At 43.1% G+C, this 10978-nt stretch overlaps 1 non-coding gene across 1 annotated transcript; it reads left to right on the forward strand.

Annotated features, from left to right (window-relative positions):
• Positions 1-5041: 5041 nt before the first annotated feature.
• Positions 5042-5237, forward strand: LOC147901862 (U2 spliceosomal RNA). The gene has a single exon (XR_015541094.1). It is a non-coding gene; the product is annotated as a U2 spliceosomal RNA (small nuclear RNA).
• Positions 5238-10978: the final 5741 nt, after the last annotated feature.

The following is a 10978-nucleotide window of genomic DNA, read 5'->3' on the forward strand; positions in this document are numbered from 1 at the left end:
GGGTTGATTAGAGATCAATAATGTGGTTGGCTAAGCAATACCATTTGAGTAACAGAGAAGAAGCCCTCATCTTGTAGGTGTTAAATAGCATTCCTAAAAGGTGGACAACAAACGGCGTTCCTTCTTTGATGTGGAGGCTACCAAAAATCTTAGCAAAGGTAGTGTATAGGAAATTGATGGAGAGTAGGACCATGTTTGGACACCTAAATGCTAAAATAAAAATGAGGAGGTTGCCGAAACGGTGGTCACATATGTTGAAAGATAGGTTGAAAGATATATGGAAAGGTTGCAGGATGAGAAAGGCCTTTTTTATGTTTTGTAAGGTCTTAAAAATGTGGCTTCCTCTCAAATGTAGAGTTTCCAGGCGGAAGAATATAAATCTATGTTGCCCTCTGTGTGGCCTAGCTTTTTAGGGTTTATCCCATTTCTTCTGTTCTTGTGTGATTGCCCAGAGGGTTTGGTATAGAGTTTGTGGCTCTATCATAGGTGGGATTAAGCTCTATCATAGTTGTGGGATTGATGGGCAGATCAATATCTGTCAAAAGCGGAGGCTAAGCGGAGGCTTGGGGATACAAGAAACCTTACGTAAACTTTATCTCCGTGCTGGCCATATGTACGTCTAGTGGTATTAGGTGGTATCTAGTCGGTTCAAAATAAAATGGTATTTGATTTCACTTTAGGTCATGGGTTTAGAGGAAATGCAGTTCTAGGGGGGGGTTAAGATGATGCTATCATATTTTGGTAATAATGTTGGTGTATATGCTAAATTGGTTTGGGGATGGTTCATGGAACTTGGTCGAGTAGTAGTGTAGCTTGCTCCTATGCAACGTAGGTTGTGGAAAGTCTACCCTAAACTCCAAGCAAGGCTGTAATGTTTTTGATGTTTTAGTAATAAAGGATGACATTTTTGCCCCAAAATAAAAACCCCACACCTAGTTTTATCATGGAGATATCTTTTGGGATTATCATGGAATAAAGTATTGCATTATAATTCAGCTTGTGTATCTCTGGATGAATCTCTTTCTCTCTTCATCTTAGGGGGCTTTCTCAACCCAAACAAGAGGCAAATGCAATTGTTATGCCATTCTTTTAATTTTGTTGCCTTGGAAAATCTTCATGTAAAGCAAGGCTCACCATCATGCTCCTTTCTTTTAATTTTGTTTCCTCCTAAAGTCTTCAGACGAAGCAAGCCCCACCATCATCATTAGTTCTTTAAAAATTTCTGCCTTGCTAAAATCTTCCCATGAAGGAGACTCACATTCTCATTGCATCTCTTTTCTCCCTATCTCGATCCCACTCACAATCCTATTGGCTCACTTTTCTTGCATATCGATTCCCACCCCCCTCACATAATTTGATCCCTATTGCCAACTTGTTGCACTTGGCATCCCTTCACACCCCACTCAGACAATCCTATTGCCCCACTTTTCCCCTTCAAGAACTACAAATCATGTGCTTTAAGAAAAGTCAATTCTTCATCCTTAGTTTAAATTAAATGCATGATCCTTGAATATCCTTTCTTCCAAGTGCATAGATTATAAGAATGGGTTTACTGCAGAGTTTTATTGGGTTTTTTGGGATCTTATTAAGTTAGATTATGTTGCAATGGTAAATGACTCCGGGTTGAAGGTGACTTTGTCCCAGGATGTTAATGTCAAGCTGGCAAAGTTGTTCCCAAAGAAATGAAGTAGGATGAGGCCATCACTACCCATTGGCCCCAACCCTATTTGCCATCTGTAATGTTCCATTGAATGTGGCCATTTAAAAGGCTATGAAGGATGGAGTAGTTAGATGCTTGAGGTTGCCTTCTAGGACTCTTTAGTGGCCAATTTTTTGCTGATGGCATGATCTCTGTTTCAATGGAGGACCACGAGAGTCTAGCAAACATGTCTTTAGTGAGATGATGAACAGATTTTGTGAGGTAAACGGGTCAATCTGTAACTAGCCCAAGTCGTTTATCTTGACAATGAACATAGTTCCTAAGCTTGAATGGCTAAATGGTTTCCTAGGACCATGGGTTAACTGGGGAGTTATTATTAGGTATCTTGGAGCTCCATTGGAGGTGGGGGTTATCATCAGCAGGTAGATATTCGAGTGGTTAAGGGATAAGATTACATTGAAATTAAGGCAGTGGTGTGGGGTTACCATGGGGTGGAGTGCTAGGATTCTTGTGTTGAAGCATGTTCTCTCTTTGCCCACTACTTACTTGGCATCCATCTAGAGGTTTAGAAAGTCACATTGGTTGGAAATAGAGAAGACTTTGAGGGCATTTGTTTGGTTGGAGGATGCTTGCAACATGAAATGGCACTATGTGCCTTGGGAAGCATTAAAATCTCCCAAGGCAGGGGGTGCTGGGAGTCCATAAAGCTGATAAGAAGAAGGTTGCATTGCTATCTAAATGATTGCCAACAATATTGGAATGTGAGGCTCCTTGGATTAAATGTATTAAAGTGGTTTGTGGAGAAAAGAGTGGGCAGGAAGGTTGGTATGTGGGAAAACCTCACTCGGTATGAGAAGATATGTTCAAGGTTTCCTCTTAACATTTGGGGGTCGAATTTGGTAGCAGTTTTACTTGATGCTTGGAAATTCTATGGTGGCTTATGGTTTTGGAAGGGGAGAACTAGCCTGTGTGGTGATGCTAGCCTCCATGAGGATTTATGGTGGAGTAGGACAGTTTCTTACAATGGAGACCCAATTGCAGAATGGCTCTTCCCCGAGCAAGGACGAAGGGTGGTGCTCTTAGCTTCAACTTTGGGACGAACATACAGCTGATTAGAGATTAATAATATGGTTGGTTGAGCAATACAATCTAATAATAGAAAAGAAGCCCGCATCTTATAGGTAGTAAATAGCATTCCTGAAAGCTGGACAACAAACGGTGTTCCTTCTTTGATGTGGAGAATCAACCAATGGAATGTAGAGGGTCGCGCTACAAAAAATCTCAGCAAAAGTAGGGTATAGGAAAGTGATGGAGAGTAGGACCATGTTTGGAAATCTCAATGCTAAATTAAAAAAGAGAAGGTTGCCGAAATGGTGTCTAGATAGGCTGAAAGAAATTTGAAAAGGTTGCAGGGTGAGAGGCCATTTTTATGTTGTGCAAGGTAGTACACATGTGGCTTCCTCTTAAGTGTAGAGTTGTCGGGTGAAAGAATATAAATCTATGCTGCTCTATGTGTGGCTTGCTTTTTACGATTTATCCCATCTCTTCAGGTCTTGTGTGATTGCCCAGAGGGTTTGGTATAGAGTTTTTGGCTCTATCAGAGGTGGGATTAAGCTCTATCACAATTGTGGGATCGATGGGCGGATTCAACATGTGTTCAAAGCGGATGCTGGTTCTCATTGGGGATCTTACATGGACTTTATCTGCGTGCTGGCCATATGTACAGCTAGCAATATTACTTGGCATATGGTCGGTTCAAATAAAGTGGTATTTGGTTTCGGTTTAGGTCTTAGGTTCATAGAAAATGCAATTCTAGGGGGGGTTAAGATGATGCTATCATATTTTGGTAATAATGTTCGTGTATATGCTGAATTGGTTTGGGGGTGGTTCATGGAGGTGGGTGGAGTAGTAGTGTAGCTTGCTCCTATGCAACGTAGGTCGTGGGCAGTCTACCCATAACTTCAGCCAAGGCTGTAATGTTTTTGATGTTACAATAACAAAGGCCGGCATTTTTGCCACCAAAATAAAAAACCCACACCTACTTTTATCATGGACATTGCTTTTGGGATTATCATGGGATAAAGTATTGCATTATAATTCAGCTTGTGTATCTCTATATGAATGTCTCTTTCTCTCTTAGACTTTAGGGGGCTTTCTTCCAAGTGCACAGATTATAAGAATGCTTCCATCTCTAATTGAAAACCGATACAATCTCACCTCGAGGTACACTCAGGAGTTGGATTGCAAAGAAAATAAGGACCATCGACCCAACCAATACTTTTTTCATAGAACAAGAAGTTCCCTCCTTTCCACCGACGACTTTCTTACCAGAGAGTCGATTTGCTCATGGGTGTCTTCCTATCACTATTGGTGAGAATGAATTCCCTCTTGATTTCAAGCCACGCTTATATTTGCACCAGGAGGCTTGTCTTGAACAATTTGCTAGCCTTGTTAACATCAGTGTCAACTAATGTTGCACCCCTAAAAAATGCCAAAATATTGATAAAGGATCCGTTTGTTCGAAATCCAATTTGTGCTTTTATGGCCTCAAAGGCACGGCAAAGTGATCTCCAAAGGTCACTTCATTTGGCATGGCAAGGCTCAAGGTTATAGATTGTGGCCATAGAGAATAATTATGCGAGCTAGGAGCCATACCTAGTTTAATTGGGGAGGTGTTTTTGAGCAGGAGAAGTTGTGCCTACGAGGTGCCTGAGCTAATAACTACTCTGCTAACCTACAAGGTTGCTAGCTTGTAAGCTACTTATCAAGAATATCGACAACCGTCATTCTTACCTCCTTATTTCCGTTATTGCAAAAAGTCCTTATCAAGAATATCAACAACCCTCATTCTTACCTCCTTATTTCCGTTATTGCAAAAAGTCCACTTTACTTGTTGGGAGATAAGGTAACGAGTTGTTGGTGAGCACCTCCCGGAGAAGATCTAGACAAGTACAAGGTGCCTATAGGATAGGTTTCACCCTTGCCAAATTCGATTGGTAGCCTCTCCACGTCGGGAATTTGTCCTTGAACCTTTCTAAAAGCCACGCCCATTAACACGTCAAATAATGTAGGGACACCTAGTAATTTCAAGACTTTGCACTTTGGTAGTTTTAACCATCCCTTAGTTGCCTGAAGAGAAGAGGTTGTGATCATCTGCCAGTAGTGTGCAATGATTCTATTTTTGAGTGATTAGGCTAAGTTCCATGCTTCCAAATTAAGTATTAAATGTATTAGGCTTCAATTTCTAAAGGATACGAAAAGCGATGGAGAGGGATGCATGCAACAGATGGTGGACACGTGGCATAATTACCCCATAAGCAGCACTGCAAAAGGGGGTGAGGGGAGGGCTCTCTTAGCGGAGCCTGCGAGTGCCTGCTCTTCATACCTTTCTCGGCCTTTTGGCTAAGATCAAGTGTAGTATCTGTTCTTATCAGTTTAATATCTGATACGTGACCCATCGGGTCACATGATATTAACCTAATTTCTTTCAGGGGGCAGCCCCATCCGGCAGCTTGCTGCCCGGGACTGCGAGCGTCGCCTCTGTCTTGCACTACCTCAGAGGCCTGGCGCACCCCTTCTCCCTCGGGAGACCCCAATCCAAATCCTAACAAGGAAGGACGCACACGACCGAGGACGCGGACGCTTCCAATCAGGCCTGCACTCTCCCCTTTGCGCAGAGCCAAATGTACATAGTCCTTTGTGTTAGTGAAGTCAGATGTCGTCCCCAGAGCAATTCGTTGGTCGTTCCAGAGAAGCTGCAGATTGGAGATGTGGGCTATGCTGTTAGGAAAGTGGCCGGAGGTTGAACGTCCACAGATTGGGTGAGTGTAGATGGCTGGTTGTGTTGAGAAGAAAGGCGCTTGTGGCGGATTGCCGTACCTACTGTTGCTGTCTCACGGGTTGCTCCATTAGTAGGAAGGAAGTTGGCAATTTCCAATTCTTGACAAGAATCACTTTACGATTCAGAACGTGAGAAGAGAGTACAGATCGCCAACCGACTCCAATGCAGCAACGGTCTTTCATGCCAATCGAGAAAGCAACACTAGACTATCTGCGTATGGCTTGAATCATCGAGGTCAACCATCACTAGACTATCTGCGTATGGCCTGGGAAGGGTGATGCATGATGGAACTCAGGCACACATATATGATGAGGATGCGGAGGGGGTGATGGGAGTGAATGAATTGCACATGGTCAACTGATGGTGTTGCCAGGGGGCAAAGGTGCAATTCTTACCCGACCATGTATTTAAATGCAAAGCAATTTATTTGCCCTGGACACGGGTCTTAATGATACGTGACCGAATAGGAACTTACAGACAATTCTCTATGGACTTAAATGCGATGACTCTCAGATGTCCCTCACAAAGGCAAAAAGGGGATTGGTGTTGCAAGGCATCAACAACACACCGATTTGGTTAACTGTGTCAAGATACGTGGCTATAAAAGTCAAGAAGCAGAGTCAGAGATGGGCACAACCCATCTAGCTGAGGATGTTGATATGCATCTGGTATTTTCAGAGTATGCGGGTAATTCTGCTGAGATGCCCTGCAATGAGACCTTTGATCACATGGGACTGAGGATTGTTGATGGGCATGTATGATCCTCCGAATATGTCTTGGTCCCATACTATGGTCCTTTGGAACCTGAACCCTCATGATGACAGTGTTGTCTACTTGATTTGACGATCTTCAAATGGTGACAATTTCTTTTAGAACAATTAAATCTAACAGCCTCTAGCAGCAAAAAGGGTCACTCCGTATGCTGGGGAAAAATCGCAGATGAACCTTGTAGTTGACATCAAGGAAGAGACAAACCCTTGCAGTTGACATCATCTAAAAGTCTTTTTCAGCATGGAGGTGTTCTCTTTATGGTTTTCCATTTTGCAGGTGTCAAAAATCTCATGCACAGTGTGGACATGTAGGCTTCATGGTTCTAGTGACATGTCCATTTAATTCTCTTTCTCCACAAGATTCAAGTCTGGCATCTGTTTGGTTTGTTTTCTTCGTGTGTCACAGGTATATATTGCAAGGAGATTGCTGGTGGATGCCAACCTTTAAGTGGCTGCACAGTAAGCCAGCATTCTTATTCATGTAATACATTGTGTATCACTGAGTGAAAGAGTGATGTGATTATAGCTTATCAAGCTGAACAGTTCTATGTACATGGTACAAGGAATTCGCCAAAGGGTTGGGATATATTTAGGTTCTGTTGTGAGAAGCCATGGGCTGATTGAACATGGAAGTTTGCCATGAGTATAGGATATGGGTTAGTGAAGGCTATAATTGGGAGACATAAAAGGCACGAAGCCCTTAGCTATCTATAGGCATCATGTTAAGTTTGTTCTGGTTTCCCGAGAAAAGGAATGTCATTAATGCAGACATCCTAGCGCTACGGAGACACCTAGGTAAAAGTGCAACTCCCCTAGAAAGGGTACAGAGACAAGATGAGAGGAGGTTTCCCACGGTTGGCGGCTCTATCAGGTGATCTTCTACAACTGGCTGAGTAAAGAGCCACTCAGGTGACCTATAATACCATACAATACCTCTCTGTGCCCGATATCTGATTACGAACTTTCCCATGCCCACGTGACTCAAACTGAGGTATAGGATGTCCATCATGACTCAAGCACACAGAGGGGGTGATGGAGTCTGGAGTGAATGAATTGCATGATCAGGTGATGATGTTGTGACTGTGCAAAGGTCTAACTCTCACCCAACCATTTATTCATCCCGGATATGATTACCAAAAAGAGAGCTTACAGAGAATCTTCTATGGACTTTAATGCCATAAAGGCAAGAAGGAAGGCATCAAGAGCACATAGACGGGTCCTTTGGAACCTCAACCCTCGTGATGCTTCTTGAACATCTTGGTGAAGCATAAACAGGTTGAGAATAAAACACAGCAACGATGACGATGTTATCTGCTTGATTTGTAAATCTTCAGATGGTGACAATTTCTTTTAGAAGAAGAAAATTAACTGTCACTAGCAGCGAATTGGGTAGCTCCACAAAACTCCACTGGGAAAAATTGACAGATGAGAAAGAACAGAACAAAGACAAACATCAAGAGAGAGAAAAATGTGGTTAACCTTCCAATTGACATCAAGGAAGAGTCTTTTCGTCATGAAGAAGGTGTTCCCTTCCATGTTCTCCCATTTTGCATAGTGTCCACTCGTACGCTTCATGGTTCCATTTAATTATTTCCTCTACAAGGATTCCATTCTGGCATCCATGTGACCTTAGTTTCTTGCATATCACAGGTAAAGGATTTCATTAATGTATATATTGGAAGGAGATGAATGGTCAATGCCAACCTTTACGTGGTTGCACATTTTGTCAAAGTGCAGCAGATTATACGAACTGAGATAGAGAGCAAATCTGTGAATGGAGCGAGACAGCAAACTGCGACTAGAGAGAGAATAGACTGGCACCTGGAAAACCACACATACGGGCTGGAAACTGCGCCTATTTGCAGACTGTAAACCAAGGTAGAACTGACCTCAGAGAGCTCACGGGTAGGCTGTGAAGTGCACCTCGGTCTGTTAACCCAACCTTGGTTAGGTTGACCCGACCCTGGCCAGACCAGCCCCAACCAGGCGTCCTTGAACCAGCAGCAACTAGGACTAAAACCAGGCCCAGAACCAGCCTCAACTGGGCCTGGTAACTCAGCGACCTGGCTAAACCCCCTTTTAATGTACAGAAATACACTGAGAAAGGATGAAAGTGCTACACCTCTCCAAGGGCGGTCACACCCACATAGAATCCCTCTCTCTCTAACTGACAGCCAGGAGATCAGTAAGTCTAACACCACCTTCTCAGCTCCTGAATGTCGAGCCATACCCAAGGAGCTGTTTTAGCCACACCATCTCCTCCGAAGCTCTACCAGCAGTTCTCAGTGTCGGATGCACCTCCTCACCAAGTAGCTGTTGTAGCCACACCATCTCCTCCGCGAATCTGCTGGTTTCGAGCATTTGTTGATGACGAGGCTGGTTGCTTCTTGCCACTCCACGAGACCGCTCTTGGAATAGGGTTCTTTAGGCATATTATGTAACATGCTTTTATTGGCTAACGGAAATGCTAGACTAGCTCACAATAAGCTCTAAAGTCCATTTTAGTTCTTATTTTGTGCAGTTTCCATGCATAATATTTTTTTCTATGGAGTAGTGAAACAAGTTAAAGGCAAATCAATGCACAACTTTAAAATCGCCAGACCTCATTGAATTACAAACTAAAGTGTCTTGTTTCCAGGTAGAAAGGAGTGAAGGAGCATTGAGCCTCTTCTTTTCTGTAAATTTATTGTACTTTTTGCATCTATCAAGACAAAGAGGCATTACAACCCTAATATGTGAGGGAGAATTACAAATTTAAGATGATAACTAAGGAAAGAGGACAGAAGGATGCATGGAGCTTGGATATAGGTTGAAATCAATAAAGGAGAGAAATGTAAAGAATGAGAAAGGAAAACCTGGAATAACAAGTGATTTGAGTTTAAAGGCGTTGCAAGGGGGACGTGGGAATAGTGCGGGGTGATTGAAATGCGCGAGGGAAGAAGATGGAGAGGCGATTTGAGCTTATGTTGCAAGGTGCGGAAGATGGAGGAGAGGCGATTTGAGCTTATGTTGCAAGGTGCTGCAAGGGGCCGGAACTCGCATTTCCTAGCGAGCAAAGATGGACTGAACATGGAGGGAAACTCAGAGAGATCTATTTAGATTCAAAGTTTTGAACCAAAAGGCTCAACCAGAAGGAAAACTTGAGGTTCTAGTTTGGGGATGGTTTGCATACGTCCTTTGAGGAGAACTCGGGAATCTTGTGTGGAGGGTAGAGTAGCATCTTGGCTCATAATGGTCTTCTCATTCACGAAGTGAGGGATATTGTCTCTTGTTGCTTTCTGTTAGCCAGGCTAATCTATCGTACCATAACAAGGATCTTGAACAAGCACTACTAGATCCTCTGTGCTAAAGGACAGCTCCATAAACAGTGGGAATTGTTTGCAGTAGTGGCAGGTACCATCCCTCCTCATTTACTAGCTGAGGACCCACGGGAATTGCACCATGCATAGCCAGGCAAAAGAACTAGGGTAGGTGCAGTTCCTAGGGCTCTAGGAGTCGTGATTTTCTGTTTAAACTCCATTTGAGACTTTTTGCAGACCAGTTTGAGTTACTAATTGGAAGCAGACTACTACCACATGGAACCAAGGAAATGTGATGATCTTTGACAGTTCTCCAGAGCAATTGGAAGCAAGGAAGGGCGCAGAAACTGGTGCTGAAGTCAATTTCTTCCATGATCAGCAGGAGACGGTAGAAGCCACATGATTAGTTGACAACTAGGTGACATGTTCAATCTTGCATCTTTGATAAACCAGATGATGTTATTTCTCATGCAGCAGTGGGTAATAGATTAACCAAACACTCCATGGGCATCCCTCAGGTTCTCTCAGGAATAAAGGACTTGCTGAGACTTATCAGCCAAAATAGAGCAGCAAGCACAGAACCCAGATTGGCACCACGCACATGGCTTGATTGAGCATAGTAGGCAGCCCAAGTTGATGGGATTTTTACGACTAGAAGCCAAAAAACCAGCCCCCTTTCCACTGTGGCAAGAAAGCAAAGCCCCATCTGCAGCAAGAGTTAGAACAGGATGGGGCTTCCAACTTTGAATCGAAATCCAACGCTGGAGCTGAAAAATTAGAGTAAAAGTAAGACAGAGCAATTATGGACAGCAAGAGAAGATAACAATCTATGGTAGAGATATGCTAAGAAAGGTCCGTCAGATGGCTCTCTGTCTGCTGATAAACTGTCCCATACCGATGAGAGTCAAGCTGCGACAGGATGTCCATGATGTGGAAAAATTCAGAAGCCAAAGAGGCTTGTCCCTTCTATTTTAACTTTTCGTGCAGGAGGGGTGATCCATGATGGAACTCAGGCACACAAGGATGCGAAGGTAGCGAATGAATTGCACATGATCAAGTGATGATATTGCCAGGAGGAAAAGGTCTAAATATCACCCAACCATTTATTTACAAAGCAATTTATTTGCCTGGACATGGGTCTGATCGATTGTGATCGATGAAACTTACAGACAAATTTCTATGGACTTTTTCCATGACTCTAGATGTCCCTCATAAAGGCAAAAAGGGGATTGGTGTTGCAAGGCATCAAGAACACACAGATTTGGTTAAGAAGCAGAGCCATAGATGGCCATGACCCCATCTAGTTGAGGATGTTTATATGCATCTGGTATTTTCACAGTATGCGGATAATTCTGCTGGATACTTCAACCTATGAGAGGTAAGCAATGATGATAATTCTACTGAGATG

This window comes from Dipteris shenzhenensis, chromosome 5 (genome assembly GCF_047967505.1).
Source record: "Dipteris shenzhenensis isolate YYH24624 ecotype China chromosome 5, Dip_SZ_1.0, whole genome shotgun sequence".
In the NCBI taxonomy this organism is placed as follows: Eukaryota; Viridiplantae; Streptophyta; class Polypodiopsida; order Gleicheniales; family Dipteridaceae; genus Dipteris; species Dipteris shenzhenensis.